Below are 15,852 nucleotides of genomic sequence, written 5' to 3'. Positions count from 1 at the left end.
AAAGATATGTGATCATGTTCAATGTCACCTATGACTACTACCACAACACCTAGGGAAAAAAAAATGAAATACATTTTAATACAGAAATAAATGCAAAAAGAACAACATTCCTAAACTATGCCCTCAACTTTACTGGACAAAAGTACAGTAATGTTCAATTTGAACGGTTTTGAACATTAGCACATAATGTTCTTCCTTGAAATATTTCAGTATTTATTTCACTTATCAAGCACAGTGGGCCCACTTTAAAATGAAACCAGTTTTCCATCCTACTGCTGTAGATCTAATGCAGTCACAACAAAATTCATTTACCAAAGTTCATCAATTACACAAACTAAGCAAACTGATTCAGTAGAAAAAAAGCATTCTCATCCAAAAAAAAGTTAACCCTCTTCCAACCCTCAGCTTATAGTCTAGATGAGCCAAACCTCTTCATCGAATCTTCCACTAACCACAGCGTCTTTCATCTCAGCTTTCTCTTTCTCTCACTGTTTGACACTCTTCCTCTTAATTCACATAACAGTGTTATTTGTTTCTCTATTTTTTTTATATTTCAGCATAATAAGAGCACTGACAAACTAAAACTCTCAACTTTCATTTAAGGTGTCCATCCTTCTTATTACCTACTTTCTTTTTTTTCCCCCATTACTATATTGGAAAAACAAAAAGCAAATGCACATTTCATTCTGTATGGTAGACACTATCCCCTGTTATTACTTCTTGTTCTTTCACCAAGCTTTAATAACTGTATATGTTCTCCATAGATTACAGTGTTAAATTTCTCTAAAGTTAAAAATTAGGAAAAAAAAAATGAGTCTGGAAACGAGACTTGAGTTATGGCAGCCTGTAATCTGGAAATATCTACATTCAACCAATTCTTTAAATTATAGATGCATTCTGTGAGAAAATCAAATTACATCATATTTTATTTGTCATAAACAAATTATACCTACAGTACAATTTGTATTGAAAAGCTTACTTTACAGAAGATCAAGGAAAAACATGTAAATAAATAAATATTATAATAAACAAACAACATTCCCATAAACACACATAAGGAAATATAAGCTATTGTCAATCTAGGTATCATTAGTCTAGCACTGAAAATTGAAATCATGGCAAATTATTTGATCAAAGAGGAACACATATGTTAAAAATAGAAAACTGGAAACTTTGGGGATATGTTAGAGGTCCTTATTTTGTTCAACATTTTACAGACAGGTCTGGGTAATGGAAAAGCAGTTATTAGATCCAGGGCTGTGGAGTTGGTACATAAAAACTTCGACTCCCGACTTCTCGATTTATGATACCTCTGACTCTGATTCCTCTATTTGTAATTTAAGCCAATATATAGTATAGGTCAAAAGTTTTTGGTCACCCAGAAATGTTCATTAAATTTCATAGAAATTCACACATTTTTTTATCAAGATACCAATAAATTTATTTAAAAATATAGCCAAGGCATTACTAGTGTGTTTTAAATTTTTTTTATTTATTATTCACATATGGCTGCAAAGCTGAATTTTCAGCAGCATTTCCTTCAGTGTCATAATGTTAAACTTCATTAACTTATACATAATTAGTCATGTGTTAGTTCTTCATTTCTATCAAAAACATTAATGTTTGAGTGACCCCAAACATTTGAACACTAGTATATTTACTATGTTGACTCAAAGCGCACAACATACAAGATACAAAGCATTTTATCAATGCCAACCTGAATCAATAAGCCAGTTTTTTTGCACCCTAACCTGTTAAAGTTTGGGTTTAAAAACTGTTGCAATGCCGTTGTGGCTTTCTTATATTATTTATTAAAGAAGTTACAGACATTGAGTAACATTAAACAAAAAACAAATCTTAGAAAATTAACAAAAGGGTTTATTTTTATCAAAAGGCTAGAAGAAAAAGAAATTGAACCGGTACTGCATATGTGAAAATGGAAATTTTATCTCATTACATTACATTTTACATTTAGTCGGTGCCTCTGATTCCAGTAACCAAATAATTGCTTCTCTCTCTGACTATGCAGCCCTTATTAGATCAGAGTTTTTTTAATCCCCATTGCTAAAGAGAATCTCTTTACTATTGTATAGTTTTCCTTTTGATGTTTTTGCTTTAATTTACTTTAATGCCTTTAGAATCCAGTGAGATACTATCATTAAACTATAAATAAATGGAGCTGGTTTTCAGCTATTACTCTTTCTGACAGATTAATCTCCTCTTTTGTCAACTGGAAATATTTCCACAATTAATTAATAGACAGCTTGTGTTGATTTCTATTTATGTTAATCAGTTTCTACTTTTTTCTGTGTATTTTAATAAATCTGTCCCATTATATGTGCTAGTTCTACATGTAGTTATCTGTGTAAGAAAAGATTATATTGTATTACTGTACTGTTTTTCTGAGGTGGCAATGATAGATTGGCCATCTAGCTCTGAAAAGACTTGTACTCTGTTTTGTGTATTGTATTTACCCTATTTTCTGACACCCATTGCATGCCCAACCTACATAAAAAGGGGTCTTTCTCTTGGAATTGCCCTTTTCATAATTTCTCCCTTTTTTCCTGCAAGGTTTTTTTTTTGTCTTCACAGAGAGTCAAGGCGAGAGGGCTGTCAATTAAACAGGGCTTTTTAAAGCCCAGTGAGGAAAACCTTGCTTGATTTTGGGCTATACAAAAGTAAATTGTTATTTTTACTCAGGCAAATATTAGATTTTCTGCTTCTAAGAATTTGACTGTAATCTGTACATGTGACATTATAATGGAGAAGTAATAAGAACTCCATACACTTGAGTATATACTCAGTTATATACTCAGTGATGGCTACAGAGTGGAGAGTGAGGTCAGTTTTCATGTAAGAATGCTGAAGATACCAGCTAATTGTTTTCATTACTCTGAGCTATGAGGAAAACCATAGGGAGGAGTGAGACACCAGGACCTTACTGGTCTTTAGAAGGTTATAACTGGTAAGTGTGTATGAAATAACGTGATTATAATAAGAAACCATATCAACATTACAAGAAAGCTTAGAAATCATCTGTTAGGACAGTGAAAAAAGGTTAGCTTAACAGACCTTCATTTTATGGAAGGATATAGTAGTTTTCACCTGAAGTTTAGGAAACCGAACACTGACAGTGATTATCAAGACCAGAACAGCAGATCAAGCCTAATGTGTGACCATAAATATGAGCAGTAAAACTAAAATACTGGGCTAAATTAAAACATTCAAGAGAAGCATAAAACTCTGCAATGACAGTTCTTACATTGTGTCAACACTCGCTTAGACTCTGTTTTATATCAGCAATCAAATTTCTAAACAAATTAATAATCTAACACCATTTTACATATTGAAGAAAACTAAGTTATCTATTTAAAGTTGAGAAAAATCTACAAATGTATTGTTACACCTTAACAGGTATTAAAATTTAGGTGCCTTTCAGCTCTATATGCAGTAGCTTTCTACAGTTCCCTTTAAAGAAGGTATGTACTGTAGGGGATATCTTGCATCGCAAACTACTGACACAACTGAGCGTGACACAAGTCCCAGGTTCAAAAGGCTCTTTTTTATTTAACAAGATACCTTCAGACCAGACCAAACCAGCACACGCATAATTCTTTTTCCTACTCCTTTATCAGTCTTCCTCAGATGAACTTTATTCATTTAATTCATTGAGTCTGACTCTGGGTGAGGAAGAGTGGCTTATATTATGCCAGACCCGGGAGTACTTCTGGTGCCACAACAGTGCACCCTGGGAGCACTTCCAGGTTAAACAGAACCTCCAAAAATAAATGTGGAGTTCTCTCCTAGCAGCACCCTCCAGTGGCACCTAAAGATCCCAAAAGGGCTACTCTCTAGAACTACGACTTTCATGCAGTCATGCGGGTGTCCAAACCAGTGCCATTCCACACTAATATTGCCACCTAATCCACTGAGAAAACACCTAGTGTTGCGAGGCAGTCACCCTCTAACTTCTGTTATACCAGCTTCCTGACCAGGAAATAGTAAAGCAATCACTCTAGTCAAGATGCACTTCTATCCTTGCTGTCCATCATACAGGGTAAAACCAGTTAGTGCAAAATTGATGAAGGGAAGCTGAAAAAGTTCTCAAAAAGCTTTCATCTTTCTTCAAAGAAAATATGCTTTTCTCTGTGATTATTTTCAACATGCTTTTATAATGACATTAAAATTAGTTTCCTGTCTATTTGGTCTACCACATGTGTATGATAGTTAATTGCTCATAGTTACTCGAGTTGTAGTAGCATGTAAAGTACAGACTACTTCAAGAGGAATATTTTTTAAATAGATAATATTTAGGAAAGCAGTCAGTCTTCCTACAAGATATCATCCTGTTATAATTTCTCCAACAGCAAGGTATACTATTTTCCATAAAGTAATAAATAACACTAGAATACCAGCTTCAGATGAGCAAACTTGAAATGTGCTCTGCAAGAATATGATCCAAAACATGCATAAAAATATATTACCAAAATATCTTAAGACAAATTTTGACTTAGAACATTAGGACAATCTAGACGAGAAGAGGCCATTCAGCCCAACAAAGCTCACCAGTCCTATCTACTGATTTCTTCCAAAAAAACATCAAGTCGAGTTTTGAAAGCCCTTAAGTGCTATTGACTACCACACTACTTGGTAGCTTATTCCAAGGGTCTATCGTTTTTTGTGTAAAGAAAAACCTCCTAATGTTTGTGCGAAATTTACCTTTAACAAGTTTCCAACTGTGTCCACGTGTTCTTGATGAACTCACTTTAAAATAACAGCCTCGATCCACTGTACTAATTCCCTTCATAATTTTAAACACTTCAATCATGCCACCTCTTAATCTTCTTTTGCTTAACCTTCCTCTTATGTTAGCTTTCTGTTACTATCTCTTATGTTAACAGGTTGGTTTTGACCCGTGTCTTTAATCAGCCATATTACCCTCAAAACAATTATTTATCATCCATTTTTTTCCTTACCTCTTGGTTACTTTGTTACGCTTCCTTGTCCATTAAAAGAATGTTTTTAATATTTTTGCTGTGACCTCATGAGCTTTTACTTTAACAGCATACCTCTCGTTTTCAATTTTAAAAAATGATTAAATGAACCTCAAGAGAATTATTTAAATAAATAAAAGGTTGTTATGTTACCTGACTATTACTGAGGGGTATTAGAACACATCTCTTAAATAAATTTGTTATATATATATTTTATTATAATATTAATTACTATAGTAACATCTATGGTGTTACCGGTCAAATTTGACCCATATATATTTATTTCAAAGAAAAAGGCAAAAAAGTATTTTAAAAAATAACTTTAATATAAATGGAAAGCTAAACAAGTAAATCTCAAAATGTGGATTTGCAAGGTCAAACAAACAACGAACAATCAAGCAAATCAAACCAATAGAAATGAGGCACTAGTTCCAAAAAACGTCTTTGTGTGCAAGAACATGCATGTGCATTTAGATGCAAAAAGTGACACTTTTAGTGTGTTCTTTGCAAATCTATTTTTTGCAGTAGAAGCAGAGTACGTTTGTCTTTCTGTCTTTATTGCGAGGGCAGACCTGACACCTCTTTCTTTTAGAATCAGGTGGCCTCAGTGGGGTTGTGGCTGTGGCTGTGTAGGTTGATGTTGAGGCAGTGCTGGCCGAAGAGGATGCTGGCACTGACGCTCTTTGTGTTGCTGATGGTGTGGAAGGAGTGCTACGTGAGCTCTGCAGCTGTCTGACCAAGGCTGCAGCGGCTGGGTCCTGGGGCACCTGTTCCCTTCGCTCAATGTGTACCTTGACAATGGAACTTCCTAACTCCTCAAGAAACATTCTCCGCTTGTTTTTTCTGGTTGAGTTCCACCCTAGGTGAATGTGGGTCCACAACACAAATGCATTGTATGCAGACACATCTAGAATGTTATAAAACACAACCATTGGCCATCTCCTGGTCATTCTCTGGCAAGTGTAGGTGGCAGTCAGCTTGTCCAGGTTGTCCACTCCACCTTTGTTTTTATTATAGTCCAAGATAATTATGGGCTTTTTGTCACTTGCTGATGACACAGCTGCGTCTTTGTGAAAAGTGGACATAAGTATCACACTCCGGTGTTTTTTTGGACAATATGGAACAACCGTGGTGGTGTCTGTAAAAGCAAATTTTGAAGTAAGTGGAGCCCTGTCGGCAGGCAGCTCAGGTTTATTTTTTTTTACTGTGCCCACCATGGTAAGTTTCCACCTGAGAAGTTCTTGTCCAAGGTCATAGCTAGTAAAGATATTGTGACCCTGCAATCCAGTAATCATATCGAGGACTACACGTTTTCCTTGATTTTTCTCAGGAATGCCACTTGCATGTTTGCCTGTGTAAATCTGCAGATTCCATACATAGCTGGTTTTTGCATCACAGGCTGCCCAAATTTTTATGCCGTATTTCCCTGGCTTACTAGGCATGTACTGCCGGAAAGGGCATTTTCCACGGAAAGGGACAAAACATTCATCTACTGTTATCTCTGGCCCTGGGTTGAACATCAGTGGAAGGAGCTGCACCCACCTTTCCCAGACATCCCTGATAGGAGCAAGCTTGTCAGATTTTTCTCTAGTTTCTCTGTTGTCAAATCTAAGGACTCTTGATATCATTCAAAATGACCGAAGTGACATTGTTGCCCGGAAAATATTTCTGCCTGTCGACGCATCCCAGAGACTATCAGTGGCATCATTGCTGGATTTGTAAACACCAGCAAGAGGAAGAACACCAATATAAGCATCCAGGTATTCCTCATCAATGTCATTCCACATGTCACCATGAACCTTTTTTCCTTCAAACTTTGTCATAGCAATCATGACTTTCTTTAGTGACAATGGCATAAACAGATCAAAACATGTCTTGATGGCACTTACTCTCGCCACAGCAAACCTTGTGATTCCAGGGGTCATTTTGATGACATTTGCAGCAGCTGCCCTGCCATATAAGTCAGGAGGTACTGAGCTCCAACAGATGTTGCCACTTTTGGATTTGAACGTTTCAGCAGGAGTGAGTGCAGCTTCAGCATTGGTGACCTCCTCATCAGACTCATCAAATGTGTCTGTGCCTTCTGGTAGATACTCTACAATGTCTTCCTCCTCGGAAACCTGCTCATCTGTATCACTATTCTGTCCTGTGTCCTCTGCCTCATTTTCAGAAAAGATAAGATCCAGAGCTCGGCTTACTGTAAATCTTCTTCTCATTTTTGACTGCTGCAAACAGGAGATGTGTACTCTGCAAGTCACCAACGCTAAACTAAATTTGTCTTATGCAAGCCTTCCATGTCTGAACAGGTCTGTCTTTGTTTGTTTGTTTTGTATGTTCAGGTAAGGAGACACACAGGCAAAGAGAGAAGCCCCTCAAAGTGTGTTTAGGATTTTTGTTTTGACCCTAACTATTGTTTTATAACCTTAAATTATAACTGGGTCAAAACTGACCCTACCAACACAAAGGTAATAATTTTCACCAGAGCATTTTATAATTTAGTACAATTGTTTTTTTTTGTTTTATTTTAATTAAATACAGATTCCTGACAAAGTCAAAAAGCCTTGATGCAATAAACAAAATTAGGTAGTAGTTTTATGCATTTAAAAAGTAAAACGGGTCGGTGCTGACCCTAACACAAGAGGAAGGTTAAACTGTATACGCTCAGCTCTTTTAATCTTTCCTCATAATTCCCTTTAGCCCTGAAATCAGCCTAGTCGCTCTTCTCTGGACCTTTTCTAGTGCTGTTATGTCCTTTTTGTATCCTGGAGACCAAAACTGCACACAGTACTACAGATAAGGCCTCACCAGTGCATTATAAAGGTTGAACAGAACCTCCTTGGACTTGTACTCCACACATCTTGCTACAGTATATAACGTAACATTCTGTTTGCCTTCTTAATGGCTATCCAACTCCTTCTGTAATGATATAACGGATTCCAATTATCTGCTAATCCACCTGTCTTGCTATCATCTGCAAACATAACCAGCTTGTTCATTATATTCCAATCTAAATCATTTATATATATTAAAAATAGCAGTGTCCCTAGCACTGACCCCTGTGGAACACCACTGTTAACATCAGTCAATTCTGATTAGGCTCCTCGCACCATCACCCTCTGCTTCCTGTGTCTGAGCCAATTCTGCACCCATCTAAAAACATCACCCTGAACTCCCACTTCTTTTAGTTTGATGCCGAACCTATCATGTGGCACCTTATGAAATGTTTTCTGAAAGTCAAGATAAATAATATCATATGCTCCACTTTGATTGTATCCTTTTGTTGCCTCCTCATAGAATTCCAGCATGTTAGTAAAACACGACCTCACTCTTCTGAACCCATGCTGACTGTTCATAATAACTCCTGTCCTTGCCAGGCATTGCTCAATCTTTTCCTTAATAATTCCTTCCATTAATTTTCCTGTGATGCATGTTAAGCTTACTGGTCTATAGTTGCTTGGATCTGCCCTGTCACCCTTTTTATATAATGGGATGATATTTGCCATTTTCCAGTCCTTCGGAATCTCTCCAGTGTGCAGTGACTTTCTAAAAATGTGTGTTAAGGGTTTATATATGTACTCACTAGCCTCCTTAAGAACTTGAGGGTAAATGTTATCTGGTCCTTGTGATTTTTTTGATTTCAGCTTATTTAATCTGAGCAGTACTCCTCCCTCAGTACCTCCTTAGTAGTCCTGTTTACCTCTGGGTAATGCTCACATGTGAAGAACTCAGAAAAATGTAAGTTTAGGGCATCCACTATTTCATTGTCTGTATCCGTTACTAGTTCTGATGCACTTGACCTCCTCCTTGACTGCTTGTTTACTACTAAAATACTGAAAGAATCTCTTAGGGTTATCTTTCGCCTTATCTGCTATATTCCTCTACAACTGTCTTTTAGCCTCCCTGATATCCTTCTTAATGGTTGCCCTCATGTTCTCATATGCTCTACGATTCACTTTGCAGTCATTAGTCTTATATGCCTTCTAAAGAAGTTTTTTCCTATGCAGCTTCTTTTTCAAATCTTTATTAATCCACTGTGGAGTTTTTTTAAATTTCCTATTAATTTTAGGTACTGTATATATCTGTTCTGCATTACATGTAAAACATTTTTAAACCTGTTCCACTGCTTCCCGGATGTCTTCACACTGTCACACACGCATGATTAGGAGGCAGTCAAAGAGCCTAAAGGTGAGTGAACTATCACGAGATATGAGTTGGTCACGTGGTACTTACCTGGATCCCTTCTTTCCACAGAAAACCAGAAGAAAAATAATTGCCTCCACTTCCGGGTATAAAAATGGCCGCAACAACGTCACTTCCGGCCATCTTCAATGACATCACTTCCGGCTCTTCCAGATCACATCACTTCTGGCATACCTCGATGACGTTACTTCCGGTTCCTGTTCCTAACGTCAACCATTTCCTGTTCCCATAATCCTTTTTGTATAAATCCACCATTTTCCCAAAGTAAAACTGTCAAATGTTCTTGCAATTTAAAGACTTTGATCTCTTTTTTTTCATATATTGTCTTAGGGCAATATACGGGGACGGTCTCCAAACCTTTTTCTTGGCTTACGAGTTGTTTTTCACGGGTTAAAAGCCTACAATTGGCGTAGTCGACTATTATGGGTGAACTCCGCACATTAAAAAAGCTAAGGCCCGTGCAGCTGCATCAGTACGAATGGAGGCCGCTCGGTCACTTCCTACACAACTAACAAATTTAACAGAAGATGACAACATTGAGACATATTTTTTGGTTTTTGACTGTACTGCTAAGCAGAACACATGGCCGAAGTCGGAATGGGCATACCTACTGGCTCCTTACCTGAAGGGGGCGGCGCAGAGAGCCTACTATGATTTAACCAAGGAGCAGGCTGCCGATTATGACGCTCTAAAACTTGAAGTGTTCAAGCGCTGCGGTATATCAGCGGAACAGCAGGCGAATGAATGGAGGGAGTGGCAATTTGACCCTGAGAGGCCATTGAGAACCAAGGCTTTTGAAGCTTGGGGCAAAGTGTGTTGCTGGTTAAGGCCAGACATAAATAGTTCACACAAAATGGCCGAACTACTGGCCTGTGAAACCTTCATGCATGCCCTCCCTGACCAGATCGCCCAGCAGGTCCGAAAACAACTATGAGGTTATGGACACATTGATCAAGATTGCGGAGCGTCACTGGACGGCTTGTAAATCGGGGCGATCAGAACGGTTTTCTCGTCGCACCCAACAGGCACGTGTGGCAGTCCCATAGCCCACCCGGCAAACTCCAGTGCCTACCGTTCGAAAATGAGACAGACCGATCAACCCCCCTCGCTGTTTCAAGTGTGGGGAGATTGGACACCTGTCCCCAAACTGTACTTCGGAGCCCATGGATTGTTCATTGGTGAAGGGGGAAAGGTATTGTGCCACGGTGACTAACCCTTTATCTCTTCCATATACAGGTGCAGTTATAATAAATGGTACAACAGTAAGGGCAATGTTTGATTCCGGGAGTAACATTTCTATTGTTGCTGCCCATTTCATTTTACCACAACAATGGACTAAACTAAAAACTAGTCTGAAATGTATTCATGAGGACATCCGGTATTACAAAACAGCCCGATGTGTGGTTTCAGGGAATCACAACGTAGTTGGAATGGCCATGGCTGTATTACCGGATCCCCCTTTTCCAGTCATATTGGGTAGAGATTGGAATAAAATCAATAGCAGTAATAACGTAACTGTACCAAAAAAGAATTTAGGCTTAGTCATGAAAAATGATGCTCCAACTGCCTCCACGCCATGTCCCTCTGTAGCACGGACCCAACGGGTACCCAGTGTGAAGAATTTGATGTCCCAGCGTCATCTGCGGGAACTAGTACAGCTAACGGGGAGGACGTAGAGGCAGTAGCTCCGCCCATTGAGGTCGATAAAGACCCAATACAAGATTTATCATCTCAGATTTTGTTAACACCTTCCTCGTTTAAACGAGAACAGTGGAATGATGATTCTTTAAAGTTTGCAAGGAATGCTATAGTATCTGCCGAGGGTTATACAACCCTAGATCCCATGCCATCAATGCCATTCTTTGTAATTAAAAATTAATTGTTATATAGAGTGGCAGAACACGGGGGTGAAGTGCGAGCATTGCTGCTAGTCCCACACACTTTTCAGCGGCAAGTGTGTGAGTTAGCGCATGCTCACCTTCTGGAAGCCCATTTAGGCTCCGACAAAACTTTGGAGAAAATAAAGCTCCGATTTTATTGGCTGGGAATTAATGAGGAGGTCCGACTATTTTGCACTTCGTGTCTGGAGTGTCAACTTCGCCAGATTCCAAGGCGGACTCGAGCTCCTCTAGTTCCCCTTCCCCTTATTGATATCCTGTTTGAACGAGTCGGAGTTGATCTCGTAGGACCATTAGAACCCTCGGTAAAGGGCTTTAAATATATTTTAGTCCTAGTACATTATGCCACTCGATTCCCCGAAGCTGTTCTGTTGCGCTCAGCTAATACAAAGAATATTGCACGGGAACTAGTAGGGATATTCGCTCGTGTGGGGATCCCCAAAGAGGTTCTAACGGATCAAGGAACTCCCTTCACTTCGGAGACGTTCAGGGAGGTGGCTAAATTACTCCATATAAAACATCTGAAAACGTCAGTCTACCATCCACAAATTGACGGATTGGTAGAACGTTTTAATCAAACATTAAAGCAGATGTTACGCAAAGTAGTTAACGAGGATGGAAGAAACTGGGATCAGTTACTTCCTCTCATTTTGTTTGCATACCGGGAAGTCCCACAGGCCTCTACGGGTTTCTCCCCCTTTGAATTACTATATGGAAGACAACCCAGAGGTTTATTGGATATGTTAAAAGAAGGTTGGGAAGAGGAGGTCCTTCCTACTTCAAATATTCTTGACTATACTGCACAATTACATGATAGATTGTAGAAAATTAGGCCCATTCTAAAAGAGAATTTGGAAAAAGAACAAGCAGCGCAGTCGCGTTATTATAACCATAACACCACCATCCGGGAATTTGTCCCGGGTGATCGTGTAATGGTACTCGTCCCAACTTCACACTCCAAATTATTAGCCCATTGGCAGGGTCCCTATGAAATTAAGGAAAGAAAAGGTCTCATTAATTATTTGGTTAAACAACCCAATAGTCGACCGACTGAGCGAGTGTATCATATTAATTTGCTGAAACTGTGGAAGGATAGGGAACTTGAACCCTCCTCCGGCCAGCCTTGTTCACTGTTTATGTCTCAACCCCACCTTAATTTCAGTCCCGACTTGACGTCAGAACAACGACAAGATCTCAAACAAGCTATCTTGTCTCTCCCCAAAGTTGTGGATGAGATTCCTGGACGTACTGCGCTGATTGTTCATGACATCATTACTGACCCTGGAGTGATTGTCAGGGAGAAGCCCTATAGGCTCCTGGAGGCAAAGAAAGCGGAAGTAGAGTTGGAAATTAGGCGAATGCTGGCATTAGGGGTTATTGAAGAAAGCTATAGCCCTTGGTCTAGTCCAATTGTCCTAGTTCCTAAGCCTGATGGGTCATGGAGGTTTTGCAATGACTTCCGTCGTCTTAATCAGGTCTCTAAATTTGATGCGTATCCCATGCCGCGAGTGGATGATTTACTCGATCAACTGGGGAATGCACAATTCCTAACTACTCTTGACATGACGAAAGGGTATTGGCAAATTCCCTTAACGGCCTCCACTAAAGAAAAAACTGCATTTAGTACCCCAAGTGGACATTGGCAATACAGGGTTCTTCCTTCTGGTTTGCATGGGGCACCAGCTACCTTCCAACGTCTGGTAGATACACTACTACGGCCCCACAATTCATTTAGTTCCACCTACTTGGATGATGTAGTCATTTATTCTGGCACATGGAAGGGCCATGTACTGCAGGTTAAAACAGTACTCTCCACATTAGCGTCAGCAGGGCTTCGTATTAATCCAAGAAATGTTTTTTTGGGTTACGTGAAGCCAAATATTTAGGCTACCTAGTGGGTGGGGGTATTGTTAAACCACAATGTAGCAAAGTAGATGCCATCATTAATTGGCCCCGTCCAATAAATAAGAGGCAGGTTCAAGCTTTTTTGGGGTTGGTAGGTTAATATGGCCGTTTTGTACATCATTTCCCCGAAATTGCTGCGCCCTTATCTAATCTCACAAGGAAACAAGCATCTTTGAAAGTGGTATGGGATGATTCTGCTGATAAAGCATTCGGTGACTTAAAGTTGGCCCTTACTTTGGCACCTATTTTAAGATCTTCTAAATTTTTTTTTCCTTTCATCCTCCAGACCGACACATCAGCCAAAGGATTGGGTGCCGTGTTGAGCCAATGTGTCAACGGTGCTGAACACCCCGTTATGTACCTCAACCGGAAACTGCTGGATCGGAAGACCAAGTATGCTGCGTTGGAGAGGGAAGCCTTAGCGATCAAGTGGGCTATAACGTCCTTAAGGTACTATCTCTTGGGAATTTACTCTGGTGACGGATCATGCCGCTTTACAGTGGATGGCCCTTCATTGGGAGTCGAATCCACGCATCACTAGGTGGTTTTTGGATCTACAACCTTATCGTTTTAGTGTCATTTATTGTAGAGGTTCCTTGCAGGCCAACGCGGATGCTCTCTCCCGTGTCCACGACCTCTCGGTGCAGGTCGCCCGACCTGACGGGTCTGAGCTGGGGGGGGGGCTGGGGTTATGTCACACATGTGCGATTAGGAGGCAGACAAACAGCATAAAGGTGATTGAACTATCACGAGATATGAGTTGGTCATGTGGTACTAACCTGGATCACTTCTTTCCACAGAAAACCAGAAGAAAAATAATTGCCTCCACTTTCGGGTATAAAAATGGTCGTGACAACGACACTTCCGGTCATCCTCAATGACATCACTTCCGGCTCTTCCAGATCACATCACTTCCGGCTCACCTCAATGATGTTACTTCCGGTTCCTGTTCCTAACGCCAACCATTTCCTGTTCCCATAATCCTTTTTGTATAAATCCACCATTTTCCCAAAGTAAAACTGTCAAATGTTCTTGCAATTTAAAGACTTTGATCTCTTTTTTTTCATATATTGTCTTAGGGCAATATACGGGGATGGTCCCCAAACCTTTTTCTTGGCTTAAGAATTTTTCACGGGTTAAAAGCCCACAACACAAGGGCGGAGTGGTGGCTCTGAGGCTAAGGAGCTGCAATGGTATCCCGAAGGTTGCAGGTTCGAATCCCCGTCACTGCCAAAAAGGCCACTGCTGTGCTGGGCCCTTGAGCAAGGCCTTTAACCTGTAATTGCTCCAGGGGCGCTGTACAATTGCTGACCCTGCGCTCTGACCCCAAGGGGTATGCGAAAACTACCAAATTCCTAATACAAGAAATTGTATAAGGCGAAATAAAGAACAAAAAAAAAAAAAAAAACACTTAAAAGTTTATCCCAGTGTATCCTACTTAGACTTTGTCGCATCTGGTCAAAATTTGCCCTACCAAAGTTCAACTTAACAATTTTAGTCTTTGAATCTGCACTCTTATAAAATACTGAGAATTGTATTATATTGCTGTGGTGGGATGGCACCCTGCCCGGAGTTTTTTCCTGCCTTGTGCCCTGTGTTGGCTAGGATTGGATCCGGCAGAACCCCGTGACCCTGTAGTTAGGATATAGCAGGTTGGATAATGTATGGATGGATGTATTATATAATGGTCACTTCACCCTAGTGGTTCAATCACTTCTACACCCTCAATTCTATCCTGATTATTACAAAACACTAAATCCAGACAAGCTTCACCCCGTGTTGGTGCTTTAACATACTGTGCTAAAAAACAGTCACTGATTACTTCTAAAAACTCCTGCTTTTCTGCTCCTCTATCTGCAAGGTTCTCCCAGTTAATATTTGGGTAATTAAAGTCCCCTGTGACTATAATATCTCCATTTAAACTTTTTGATATTACTAAAAAGATGTGTGTTGAAATTTCTGTCTGAATTGGGTGATCTATAACACACTCCTAAAATAAGACCTCTTTCACTAATATTTTCCAGGTGAAGCCACATGCCCTTACTAAGATGGGGTTCATCGTCCAACTGAAAAGGACTTACATTTAAATTCTGTTTGGCATAAACAGCAAGCCCACCTCCTTTTCTGTTCTGTCTATCTTTCCTAAGAAAATTGTATCCTGCTATGTTACACTCATCCCCATCTTTGTTATTTAACCAGGTTTCCGTTATTGCTATAATATCATAATTATGCTCTGCTACATACAGCTCCAACTCACTTACCTTATTTTTGATACTTCTAGCGTTCAGACAAGCTAATTTTAATGTGCTACTACTCCTACATTTAAATATTTGTTTAGAATTTACATTACTATGCATTTTTATTTCTACATTGTTGTTTGTTCCTCCATGTATAGTTCTAAACCTAGCCTGTCCTAAACTCCCTGCCCTCAATTCCCTAGTTTAAACAATTCTCGACTAGCCTACTCAAACGCCTCCCCAATACAGTGGTGCACCTCCTGTTCAGATGTAACCCACCACGGCAAAACAGGTCCCATCTGTTCCAAAAGGAGTCCAAATGCCCCATAAACCTATACCTTTCTACCCTGCACCAAGATTTCAGCCACGCACTAAGCCTTTTAATCTCCTCAGTCTTACCTGGACTGGCATGTGGCACAGGCAGAACTTCAGAGAAGACTACCTTGTCAGTTCTGCTCCTAAGCATGGCACCTAACTCTTTGAGTTGCATCTATTTGCAGAACCACAGGACGACATTTCACTGCAGGTCTAGACCAGCAGTTTCTGAACGAAGCCATGCACAAACCAAATTGATATGAAGACGAAGGAACGCATAAGCATCAAGTGACTCCGTGAAAA

The 15,852-nt window shown here is 39.7% G+C and overlaps 1 protein-coding gene across 1 annotated transcript in view; it reads right to left on the bottom strand.

The window, feature by feature from the left end:
- The window catches only part of LOC114664444 (E3 ubiquitin-protein ligase rnf213-alpha-like), a 282,755-nt gene that overhangs the window by 28,134 nt on the left and 238,769 nt on the right, over positions 1-15,852 (bottom strand). The gene's annotated exons all lie outside the window — the stretch shown is intronic.

This window comes from Erpetoichthys calabaricus, chromosome 14 (assembly GCF_900747795.2).
Source record: "Erpetoichthys calabaricus chromosome 14, fErpCal1.3, whole genome shotgun sequence".
NCBI classification, from domain to species: domain Eukaryota; kingdom Metazoa; phylum Chordata; class Cladistia; order Polypteriformes; family Polypteridae; genus Erpetoichthys; species Erpetoichthys calabaricus.
This window is presented reverse-complemented; position numbering and strand designations above follow the sequence as displayed.